Raw genomic sequence first — 12936 nt, forward strand, 5'->3', positions numbered from 1 at the left:
AGCTGGTACCATGCAGTGGAAAAGGGGCTCAAGACATTTTTGTGTTGATGGGAGGTTCTACATAAATTCCTATTTAGGGTAGTAGCTAGCCTACTACCTCCTGCTTCCATTGCTAGGCTAAACATATCTCATACATTTTCTCTGTATTTAATGTTCAGAGATGAAATGGATGCAAATCTTATCACTCAACTGCTGGTAAAACATCAAACTACTACACTTTTTCCTTTGGGTGGTGGTGGCTGGAGTCTAGGCTAAGTTTTCCTTTTATTGCACACAATGATCATTGATGTCTTTTATAAATTTACATTTTATACCGATAACTTAGCTTTCTATTTTCTCCATTGTACAGCGCACTTATGTTTAGTTTAGGGCAATCTGCTAACGATGTAGCTAGTGCTATTCATTTAAATTAATCATTTAAACTAGTTCTATAACAGATTTCTTACCTCAACACCTTGACCTTTGCACCTCCTCCCAGAGGAGATGGGCATTGTTGGACACCACATATTGTCCTCCCATTTTCTCATGACTGCCATCCGTTCTCACACTTCAGCAGACCCTTGAGTAAAAGTCTCCAGGGAGTGCATTGTATCAGTAGTTATTTTTGACCATTTCTACCTCTATAGCATTTTGATGGACGATGGGTTATACCATCTTGAATAAGGGGACTTTCAGACTCAGGATAAGAAATCAGCTATGGTGTTGTGGTCTGTTGTACTACCCACATCTCAAAGGACTGCAGTCACCTCCATTTCCACACTGTGCATTTTTACTACTCTGCTGTAAATGAGTCTTGTGGGAAGTATGTGTTGACCAAACTATATCAACCGATCAAACCACTCCATGTTATTGCAATCAACACTGTATGACACTGAGCATCTTATTTAGTGGCCTAAAGGTGTCAACTGTCCATTGGCGGCCCATATATTTGGCCTGGATCGATCGATATGTGTTTAAATATTTAAAGAAATATCAGATATACAGTCATCCAATGCAATGGAGATTCCTGCTTGACCACAGCTGCAAGTTTCTTTTTCATCTGGTTGTACCATTTCTCCTCTTAAATAATGTTTTGAATTAATTTATATGCAAAAATACAACAATTTGAGGGTGGAAATGTATCCTTGAATACTGATCAAAGTGCTACTGTGAGAAGAGGAAGTGTAAGAGGAAAACACTAAGTGCTTGTCATTTCTGACAAACAAAAACAGTCTACCTTAAATATGCTTAATTTCTGCACTTTTGTGTCAGCCTTCATATTATTCAACCTCTAATTCTTCTCAGTTTTCCTGGTGACTGCTCATATCAGTTAACATGCACTTTTGAACTCTGCTGGAGATGCTGAGAGCTGGTCTCTGCTGACCGTTCACTGTGACTGAAACCAGAGCATACAAAATAATGGCATCATTGATCACTGGCCATCTCTTCTCTGTCGCAGCCTTCAAAGCTTCCACTGCCATGAGAAATATTTCTGAAACAGAAAAGCAATCTTTATCTGGGTAAGAGGCTTGATCTGCCCTCTGTACCCTCTGATGCCTGATGTGCTTTTAGTCCTACTGCGTCAGTCTTGCTGTGACCTTCAGGCAAAGATAATATGTTTGCTTGCTGAGTGGCTTCTGCCTCCTCTGTGCGGCACAGCAGCTGCTTCACCTACCAATATGGATTAAAAGAGATATCAACTCATGAAATGAACAGCACAGTTCCTAAACAGAGAGCTGTTTTAACCTGCTTCATAATATGAAGTATGAAAGACTTTTACTGCTTACATTTCAGTATGGGTATTTATCCAGACAGATTCCAGGACACTGTGTGGAGTGTTTGATCTGATCTTGTCTCTGCTGGCCTTTCTGGTGTGTATTGGAAGTGGCAGAGCTATGCTGATGCAGTAGTTTGTAAAGGGGCCAAATTAATGGCTGCTGCTGGTCTGCTTTTTATTGCAAGATAAGATTCTTAGGAGAGAAAAAGATGGTGATCCCTGATGATGATGATGATTATAAACTTCCTCCACTCTTGGGGAGGAGACAGAAACACCACAAGACTAGCAGCTATATTACTTATATAATGATTAACTTTATTGTTCACTGTTTTCTCTTATATTACCAGTTATAGTGTATTATAATCACCATTATTGTTCTATATGGTGTTTTTTTTCAAACAAGGAAATGAACTTCCCCCAAGCCCCCAGGGGTCCTGAAAGTGGTGTAATATGCACCACTAAACCTCATATCAACTGACATGATAAGGGCTTCATCAGTGCCATGTCAAATAGGACCATTACAGGGGGGTTTAACAAGTAGACTACAGCATCATCCTGTGCACAGTCTTAGCTATGACTTGTTGCTAGTATAGTCTTTCAAATTATACAATTAACTGTAAAACTATTGGCTTTACAGCTGTCACGTTACTTTGGCATGTTGATGTATATGACAGTATGTTATAATTCAATATTTCAGGTGTATAGACTACATTTCATTCAGATCGGTTCTTACAGGCAGCAACAGGTCACAACAATATGGTAAATGGTCTGTACTTCTTTAGTGCCTTTCTAGTCTTCCGTCCACTAAAAGCGCTTTTACACTACGTGACATTCACCCATTCACACACTGAGGGTGTGAGAGTATATATATATACTTTTTTTAAGGCTCTTTTTTTGGGGGGGGCCCATCAGGTCATTTTTGCCCCAGGGCCCCATAGAAAGTTTATATATTCATGATTGGAACTGCTTTATTAATTTATATAGTGCAATCATTTTGAAAAACCTAAGCTTACATTTTATATGATCTATCATGTGCTACAGTTCATGTCTCACGTACAGCTACTATCCATCTACATACTTTTTTGAAGTTCTGTTCTTTTTTCATTATAATCACACCAGCTTATAGCATTGACACATATGCATAACTTCATTGAACTACAGAAGCACATCGAGCTCACAAGAGTTTTGTGGCTACAGTATTTAGGTGGGGGAACGACACCTAAGGCTAAACTGCACAATTCAAATTATTCTATTTTCATCACATAGCTAGAGCCATCCAGTTCAATGAGTTGGCCAAATGTTATGGGTAGCAAGGGGGAGGCTCATTACATGACATTTACATTTATTCATTTGTCAGACGCTTTTATCCAAAGCAACTTACATTTGAGGAACAACATTCAAGCATCAACAGAGCATCAATAAAGCAAGGTCAACAAGTGACAATACATACAAGTAAGAGCAGCAACAAAGTGTAAGAGCTAATAGTACGTATGACATCAATGGGGTAAATACCTAAGGAAAGAAGTAAGAGTTAGCGGATAGTGCAATCAATACAAGAGAATTATAAGGGAATAGAAGAAGAAGAGCACAGGAAGGGCATGTAAAAGGTTAGGGGTTAGAGGTGTAGAGAATGTGTTCGCGGAAGAGATGAGTTTTCAGTTTTTCTTGAAGTTAGAGAGGGACGCCCCTGCTCTGATGGCAATTGTTCCACCATTGTGGTGGTACAGATGAGAATAGCTGGGACTGAGATTTCTTTGTGTGAAGGGATGGCAGAGCTAGGCAGCATTCTTTGGTGGAGCGCAGTGGCAGAATCAGAATCAGAATCAGAAAGAACTTTATTGCCAAGTGGTATTTTACACGTACGAGACTTTACTTTGGTGATAAGGTGATACACTTAGACAAAGTTGACATAAATAAATGTAGAAATATATAAATATGGAATAAAGAGATGTAGGTTATATGAGAATAATAAAACAATAGAGAAAAATAATACTATGTTGAGAGAAAGAACAACATGGCAGATATTTACATGTGCATTACTTAAGGTTTGTATTGTGCAGACGTATCGCAGCGGAAGAGGATATTGTGTCCATAATTATATAAATTGACAATATTTAAAATATAGAACAACAAAGATTAACAACAAATAACAACAAATATGTGCAATGTGCCAGGTTTGTGTATGAGATGAAATGAAAAAATATTTACACGTGCAGAAACATTTGCATTTTTAAACGGGGGGAGTGTCAGTTGGGGACTCGGCCTTGTTAATGAGGCTAGCTACAGATGGGAAGAAGCTGTTTTAGTGGCGAGAGATTTAGGTCCTGATGGACCGCAGCCTTCTGCCGGAGGGGAAAGTCTGAAATAGTTTGTATGAAGGGCGGGAGGGGTCAGGTGCAATTGTTCCTCCTTGCTTCAGAGTCCTGGCTACAGATCCTGAAGTGATGGAAGATTGACTTAATATAAACAATAAAGAAGACTTCATTGTTTTATTTTATTTTATATGTTGCCATATTTGGGCGGTGGTGCAGTGGTTAACCCTTTCACCTCACAGCAAGAAGGTCATGGGTTCTTTCCCTGGCCTTTCTGTGTGGAGTTTGCATGTTCTCCTTCTGTCAGTGTGGTTTTTCTCCAGGTGCTCCAGTTTCCTCCCACCATTCAAAGACATGCGGACTAGGTTAATTGGTGACTCTAAATTGTCCTTAGGTGTGAGTGGTCAATCCCCCACTGTAACCCATCCACCATTCTGTCCCTGAGCAAGACTCTTAATTCCTAGTTGCTCCAGAGGAGAGAGAGAATTATTCCAGAGGTGTGTGACCTCTGACATGTGTAGCAGTTGTAAGTCGCTTTGGATAAAAGCGTCAGCTAAATCAATGTAAAAATTCTGGATGAGTAGGCCTACACTTCGTTATATGTTGGGTGTATAGCACAAACGAACTACACATTTTGTTCCGATATGCAGCCTTGTGCTGTATAATGACTAATAAACAACCTTGTAACTTGTACTTGTACCTTGTAAATTGCAACCAATCACCTTCTCCGCAGAGCTAATGATACGCTGCAGCCTGCCTATATCTTTGGCAGTGGCAGGAAGTACATTCTCTGCCGGGTGGGAGATGATCTTCATCTCCCACTTGAGGTCCTGGGAGAGAAGGGATGTAATCTTGTATTATGGAGGTTAGGTAGATGGGTGCAGACTCACTCTGTATGCAAGCATTAATGACTTTGAGGAGGAACAAGAGGCCACGGGGAGCCAGTGGAGGTCAGTGAGTAAAGGAGTGACATGAGTCCTTTTGGGCTGATCAAAAACCAGACATGCTGCTGTGTTCTGAACCATTTGTAGGGGTTTCACTGGACAAGCTGGAGGGCATTGCAATAGTCCAGGCGAGAGATAACCATGTTAGCCTTGTCAGCCTGTACCAGGCTGGCGTACTGAATAAGGTAGGGCCTCATTTTTCTTATTTGTAAAGAGCAAAACGGCACGACCGAGAGACCGCAGCAACATGGAAAAGGACAGCTGGTCATCAATCATGGCACCCAAGTTTCTCACCACCCTGGTTGGAGTGGTTGAGAGCTCTCTGTACTTCTTGTTATTGTGAGAGCCAACACAAAAATTGAGCTAGAAATTCTAAAGATTAATCATCAAAATTATTTGGAGGCCATGTACATTCACATAAGGAAGCATACATTGCCACATTTGCCTCTTACTTCCTAGAGTGGATACAGTGTACTGATTAAAGCAAGCAAACATCCTGGCCACTTTTCTAAAAGACAGTTTGGTGTCAAAGGGCTGTACTTTGAGTGCATGCTTTTGCATTAAGATTACTGACGTATTTAAACTCATTTAAAATCAATATCTACCGAAGTGATCAGTTAATTTGAATTGATCATTGCTTTCTTCCTAAAACTGAAATATTAGCCATTATGAATGTACTGCGCTTTTAAATCCACTGAAGTTCCGTCCTACACTGTATAGACCAATCAGTAGCTCTGACACGCAACCCCTCTCTGAATTATAGACCAATCACAGCTCGTCTTTCATCGCCAGTGGAGCAGTTCAGTTGTAGCAGTGTGGTTGGTGTCACCGCCAGTCCACCAGCGCAACAAGCCTGTCCACCGTGCGACTAACACGGTCTATGTACACAGAAAATGCTCGGAAAGTGACTCCAGAGGACGGCACGACTGTCCGGACATTGGCACTGGATTCTGTGGAGCTTTTCTGACCGACAAACCGGTCTCTCCTGCGCCGTATCCGCAGCATTAGGTAGGTTTTTTTTGGCGCTGTGGTGTTGTTGTAATGTCCCTCTCCTCGTCTTTCCTTTAGCCCAGGAGCTGCGACAATTAAACGCACATTTCTACCAGGGGGGGTTTGAGTAACCCTAATACGTCGTTCTTAGCCTTAACATAGCTACTCTTGCTCTTTATTGCGGGTTACATAATGTGGCATGTTGGCTAGTAAGACTGGGAAAAATGACCCCGGCTGATACAACGTTAATCACATAACGTTAAATGAAGCTCATGTCAAATAACTACATCGAGGCTGGGGTGAATGTTGACAGCGCCGTTACGTGCCGCCCCTCAGGGGACCTGGACTTAAGGCTGATCACATATCTGCCTTGATTTTCTACAAACGTAGTTCGGTTAACGTTCCACACCTTGAAGATCGCCGAAGACATTTGACGATTCTTCAGAGGTGACTCTTCCTCTCGACGTACGGCTGGGCCACCAGGCACTACGTATTTCAGTTGAATTCAACTTAAACCATGCCCTCGGTGCTTCTGCCCCCGTCTCTCCAAAATAGACCGCGGTGGGTGCGGTAAAGAGCACTTTAAACCAAATGTAAAGTTAACATTTGATGAACATTTGTACCCAGATGCATTTGTGGTATGAACTGTGCTCCTTTGCGGATGAACGAGACGTCATTTAATAGCTGTTTTTAATATAATTTGGTTTGAGGTTACGTATAACATTAATGGCTAATGGAATGTGTCGGGGTTTCATATGTAAGCGTTTTGGCCTGTGAGTGCAGCAAAGGTTGGAAAAAATGACCCTGCCTCAGTTAGTCACGTTGGTCAAGCTCCTGCGAAGTAGCCCGCACCGCAGATTAACGTGAGGATGTACTGGTGATGTTGCAGCTCCACACATGGGAAAAACATTGCTGCTTTCTTGGCTATGTCCTGGCAGGAGCTCAGCAAAGCTTGCAGTCTATCCTGTTGTGGACCAGAGAGATGTGGTCTCTCTGCAAAAACTGACTTTTCCATCATTTTCAGACATAAGTGTTTACCACTGCCATGTCCCAGGCTTGTGAGGGAAGTTAATATTCCCTTCCACTGCTAATTAAAGATGTCAGACTGGCAAGAAAATAACTGAAAACCCGTGGTGGCTCATGTCTCAGAGAAATTGTTAAGTGGATTTAAAAACTAAAAGTTACAATTGTAGCCTGCAGGTTTACAATGACTCCTATTTTAAAAAAGAAAAAAAAAAAAAAAAAAAGAAAGAAAGAAAAAACCAACAAAAAAAACCCTGTAGCAGTCAGCCAGCAGGAGGCAGAGACTACCAGTGTTTTGGTAGCCAGGAGCACATCTGCTGTGTGCAGGTGGTCTGGGGGGGGGGGGCACACACTCAAGTCCAGTTGAGTTCAGCCCATTCCTCAGTGCTGGCTGCTTTCAGCGGGTCGGCTTCCGCAGCTGCAGAGCTGCATCTTTTGGACTCCAGCTCAGCTTACTTAAAGAACACCAACTGCTACATCACAATTATTACATTCACTCAGGCAGCTGTCTGACCGCTGAGCGCAGCCAGGGTTTCAACTGCAGAGCGGGGCCCATATTTATGAAGTTCCCCCAAAGAGGGCTTGCTGCTCAAGGACTTACTGATGTGGGGGCCTGCATTCATTAAACCTCCCAGAATAGTGGTGCTGATGGCCGGAGATATCAGTAGATCTGCTGCACGGCTTGTTCTCACTGTGAAACACTTGATTGATGGATCACAGTTTTTTGACTGACTGAGTGCGGTCAGAGCTTTCAGTTGTGCGTGTGCAGTTGTCTGTGGCTTCAAAGTTTACAGCTGACACATCAGGATTTTTTTGGTTCTCTGGTTCTGCCTCTTGCAGCGTTTGCCATTTTTGGGAGTTAAAGCTACACCAGGGAAGTAGCATTAAAATTGACTGGGAAAAAGAAACATGGCTGTTCATGAGAGGAACAGTTGAGCTCTGAGGCATCAAGTTTGATGACCACCCACACACTGGTCAGGTTTTCCTGGTGACTTGCTGGATCTCAGTAGGAAATGAATAGAGCTATTATTGTGTGTGTTTTACTGTAGCTGTAGAATAACTACAGATCCAAATAACCAAATGTGTACAACTGATAATGAACAGAAAAGCAACAAGCTGTCGGGGAGCCTGTTACCAGCAAGGGGTTGCTGACGTAAAAGGTTAATAGATCAAAAGTATTGTAATCATTTCATTTCTTGTTGATGCACTCAGCTGTAATGGCTTAGTAGTTTCACCACTAATGTTAAGCAGGGTAATTTACTGTATAGGGGAGGTATTGCCTATGTGATGAAACATTGAAACTTGGTGAAACCAACACATTGCAGGAAAGATGGCACGGCTGAACGTCTGTCCCATGTTCCAAGCACAAGTTCCAAACATGCTGGGCTTTCAGCTCGATGTGCTGCTGTCCTTTTGTTTTATGACATTGTAAATGGAATATTTTGAGGTGATGGACTGTTGGGTGGACAAAGCTCAACATTTGAAGACATCGGAATCCACTCTAAGAACTACTGTGTGACATCCGCTCAGTATGTGTCTTGGTCATAATTCTTATAACCAAACAAGGGCGAAACATAGACAATGTGCTCCTGAAGAAGATTAATTATATAATTCAGTAAAATTAGATAGTTCAGGTAATTGGAATACAATAGAGTAGAAGCTCAGCATTGTTCATGAAACCATCTCGGATTTTCCTCAGTGTTAAAGGATCATACCACTGTAAGCTAAAGTTTTACAAATCAAGCTGCTCATAAGTAAGTCATACCATAACGTTATATATTTTAAATATTTTTCCTGTCTTTCATGCAGCCACTGGTTTGTGTTAATTTCACTAGTTTGTAAAATTGAACTGGTATGCCAATCTTGCAAAACAGTCTGCACTCCCTCCTACATTACTACACAACCACTACTTCTTTGACAACAACACAAACGATGTTCGCTGTGGTGGATGACCTATCTAAAGCAAGGTTCATGTCACAGCAGCATAGTAAAATGAGAAAAAACACTGCCTCCCCGGACAACTTGAATACACAGATCAGCGTGATTTTAAAAATTATTGAAAGTGAAAGGGTTTGCAGTAAATACTATAAATATACTACAAGCATGCAAACCATTAGTATGATCGGAATAAAAACAGTCTCCAGAGCAACACTCCCACACTGACAGCCCTGATAGCCCAGATTGTGTCTCACTGCCTTACAAATTGTAGTCATACTACAAAGGCTGCCCACTCAGTCTCCCCTCTCCTTTCCCCCCTCCCCCCCTTCCATGCATATTGAGATGCACGCAGGCAGGACTGCTGTGGTTTGAAGTGTGACTGCTTCCTGTGTGAACTGCTTGTGTACTCTAGTAAGACATGGGGTGACGTGACATGAAGCTGGATGGTTGCAACCTTGTAAGGTTGCAAAGGTACCAAGCAGAAAGGCTTCAGTCTGTAGGCCTTCACATTCACTGGAATCTGCCATTATTGATCTATAAACGTGAGACAAATTAAAGTAACTCCCAACATTAAGTGACTTGATTAGGTGTTTTTAACTGTTGAAAATGACAATAAAGACGGATCCTTCACTCATGTCATGTTATGCGTTGCATAGGTTGTCCACCAGAGGGCACTCTGCAGCTCCTCCGTTGGCAACACAAAGCACAGCAATCAGTGGACGTAATCAGCTGTACTTTTGTTTAAAGTACTATCTATAACAATAAAAAAAGTGTAGTTGTAAACTGCAGTTATGTCATGTTATCTTGGTGAGGTCTCATTACTATTCATAACAAATGTCATGGATAATCTTTATTTATGTTACGTGTTTCTGAAAAAGAATATCGGGTAATATATCAGAATCTCAGATTTTTTAAATTTGCAATGGGGTGCACCAACTAATCGACACAGTCGACTAAAATCGATTATTAAATTCGTTGCCAGCGAATTTAATAATCAATTCATTCATGACGTCATTGGGCCGTAACAACACCGTCAGCAAAACGGACTAAAGTGATGTGAAGTGTGGCAGCACTTCACTCTTCACTCAGCCAAAAAGGTTGCGAACTGCAGCGTCTGCAAAGCTGGAAACACCGGAGCATCTGAAGAGGAGGCGCGTAACGTTGTTGCTCTGTGGATGATGAAGACTCGTCTCGGTAAGCTAGTTAGCGAGCTAGCTTCCCATTAAAGCCCTGTTACTTAACGCTATGAGCGCTGAGACTATCACATTTATGATACACAACGGCTGCGTTCACATTCCAGATGTGCCCTGACTTTACAATCATAAACGATGCATCGCTTATGGCGACATTCCCAGCTGGAGAACGTGTTGCTGCCGAGTGCGCAAGATTAGAAATCACCGGACAATTTCATACTTTCTAAAGAAGAGAAAATGGTTCTCCTGTCTATGCGTGAGGCGGCGGCTAATCCGCCCCAAACTCCTTTAAAAAATCGGAGTTTTGTGAGTTGTTGAGTTAGGGGAAAATATATACGTTGTGAATAGCTGTCTACTATAAAATCCTTAATTAATAATTATTATAATAATAATTGAACCCCCTGTAAATTTGGTAAATGTAATGCATGACATAATTCCTTTCTGTGTATATGGTGTCAGTTTGTCCCGGGGTGTTGCAGTACTGGCGTGTAAACTGCTCAGTCACTAAACAGCAGATCAGCTGCTGAGATCAGGACTTTATTTCAGAGGAACTTTCTGTTGCTGCAGCAGAAACGTTCATTAAAAGATGCATTTTTGAAAGCAGTATTTTTTTTATTACCGTGACTGTTAATTAGCACATGCCTAAAACAACCTCAAGTTTAATTTAAAAGCTGATAGCTAAATAAGACGCATTGTGTAATTTTGCAGTTCATAGTCCGAATAGTCGATTATTCGTTTCAATAATCGATAGATTAATTGACTATTGAAATAGTCGTTAGTTGCAGCCCTAATTCGCAAATATCAAAATCGGCTGACTGATCCTGACTGACTCCTGACCCATATGGTTAAGGAGTCAGCCAGGAGAGGGCGAGAGAGATGAATGCAGCGCGGCAGAGGAAAAGGTGAGCAGTGAATGTATAGTGCAGGACATTTTAATTCTGCTTCATTCTCCACCTTATTTTAGTGTTTACTCACTACTGGAATCTTCTCCCGTTTCCCTTCAGTTATCTTTTCACCCCCCCTCGCTCACTTTACACACACCCACACACACTCGCATGCACACACCGTGCAAAAACAGCAGCTTGCTCTGCCTCTTCCTCTCTCTCTCCCTGTGTGTGTCTGCTCTGCTGACTTTCTCCATCAGCAGTACGTTTTACAAAGTCGCCGAAAAGACACAGAAAATTGGATTTTTCCATTTGCAATTGTGTTTTCTCAGCAGCTGCCGTGGAGGCTTGTTACTGACGTAGCCTATTGAAATGATCGAAACCAACGTGGTACTGAATGCCATCTGCACTGCTGTGTTCACTGTTGCTTTACCTCGTCCATGCTTGGAAATTATCCACCGTGTCTTGTAACGTAATACCAGATTACACCTCTCCTTGTGTTTCTCTGCAAAATGCTAAATCGGGTCGACCGTTAATATACAAAGGCGGCCTATCCAAATAAAGTCTATATGTGGGAAACACTGGTATCAGTTTAATAGATAGAGGACCGTCTGTATTGAAAGTCACACTATCAGGGTTTCTAAATACCCTGGTATATTGTAATACAGCTAGTCCAAAGATTAGGGGAGGGGGGAAAAATGTATTATTAGATGCATTACTATTCTCTTAAAAGATGAGAAAAGTCAATAATTAATTGTAATTATAAATGCTATGTTGTAAAGAAAACCTATTGTGCTTTTCCATATTTTATGACTTATCTATAATGTTACAATGTCGGATGTTCATGTTAAACATGGCCAAAGCTTTAAAATAATGAGGTTAAAGTTAGGGCTGGGCGATATTGCCAAAAATGTTATCAAGATAAAAACATTTAATATCATTCAATATCGATAATTATCACGATATATGTCAAATCGTTATTTCTTTCAAGTTTAAAGGCTGAGTTTTACTCCTGAGTGAGAAGTGAAGAAACCAGATGGTTAATTATGTGGTTTAACTTTTCTTTATGTTCAGAATGTGACAAACACTAACGCCAAACAGTGGATCACTCAAAAAATATGATTAGTAAATCTTTTTTTCAGTCCCTTTTCCTCAACAAAATAAATATTTTTAAAGAAAAATTAATGGCTAATTTGTCCAAGATTCAAATGAATTAAACCAAATATTTATTGACGATATATTGAACATTTATTATATTGATAGTGAGGAACATTATATTGCGATAATTATCAGTATTGTTTTATTGCCCAGCCCTAGTTAAAGTATTTAAAAGAAATGCCTGTGAGCAAAGACCTCAGATTTCCTCCTGTTCTGAACGCTCTGTTTTGAACTGCTTTTTCTACCAACGGCTCCGTTCTACGACACATGGACAGGACAGGTGTTCCATATATGGTCATTTGCTCCCACAGCAACGGCACAGCAATGCTCAGTCTGTCTGTACCGCTCTGCGATAACAACCTGGTAACATGCTTCAGCAGGAGACAGTGGGCTTTGAGGGGGGTCTTAAAGAGACAGGAGCATCTACAGCTTGTTTCAGACAGAGGCATTTTTTTGAACTTTGAATCATGCAAAGCTGCCATACAGGAATCACAGAACTACAATATAGGACTGGAAAAACGGTATAATAAAAAATAAAATAAATAATATGTCTCCTAAGTTGCAAGTAGTTACACATTGAGGAAAAAATAAGTCATGTATAGAAAAAAATGTGGATGCAGCTACATAACGGCAGTAGGTTGGATGCCGGTAACTGTATTTTATAAAAAAAAATTTCATATTTCTCTTTCTGGAACTTTAGCTATACTACAGCGCTGTGTGTGTGTGTGTGTGTGTGTG

The 12936-nt window shown here is 41.0% G+C and overlaps 1 protein-coding gene across 1 annotated transcript in view; it reads left to right on the forward strand.

Moving 5' to 3' along the window:
* Window positions 1–5807: 5807 nt before the first annotated feature.
* The window catches only part of tpst1 (tyrosylprotein sulfotransferase 1), a gene marked incomplete at its 3' end in the record, with an annotated part of 837181 nt that continues 830052 nt past the window's right edge, over window positions 5808–12936 (forward strand). The window contains 1 exon segment of the mRNA XM_046074880.1: window positions 5808–6020.

Source organism: Micropterus dolomieu, linkage group LG17 (assembly GCF_021292245.1).
Source record: "Micropterus dolomieu isolate WLL.071019.BEF.003 ecotype Adirondacks linkage group LG17, ASM2129224v1, whole genome shotgun sequence".
In the NCBI taxonomy this organism is placed as follows: Eukaryota; Metazoa; Chordata; class Actinopteri; order Centrarchiformes; family Centrarchidae; genus Micropterus; species Micropterus dolomieu.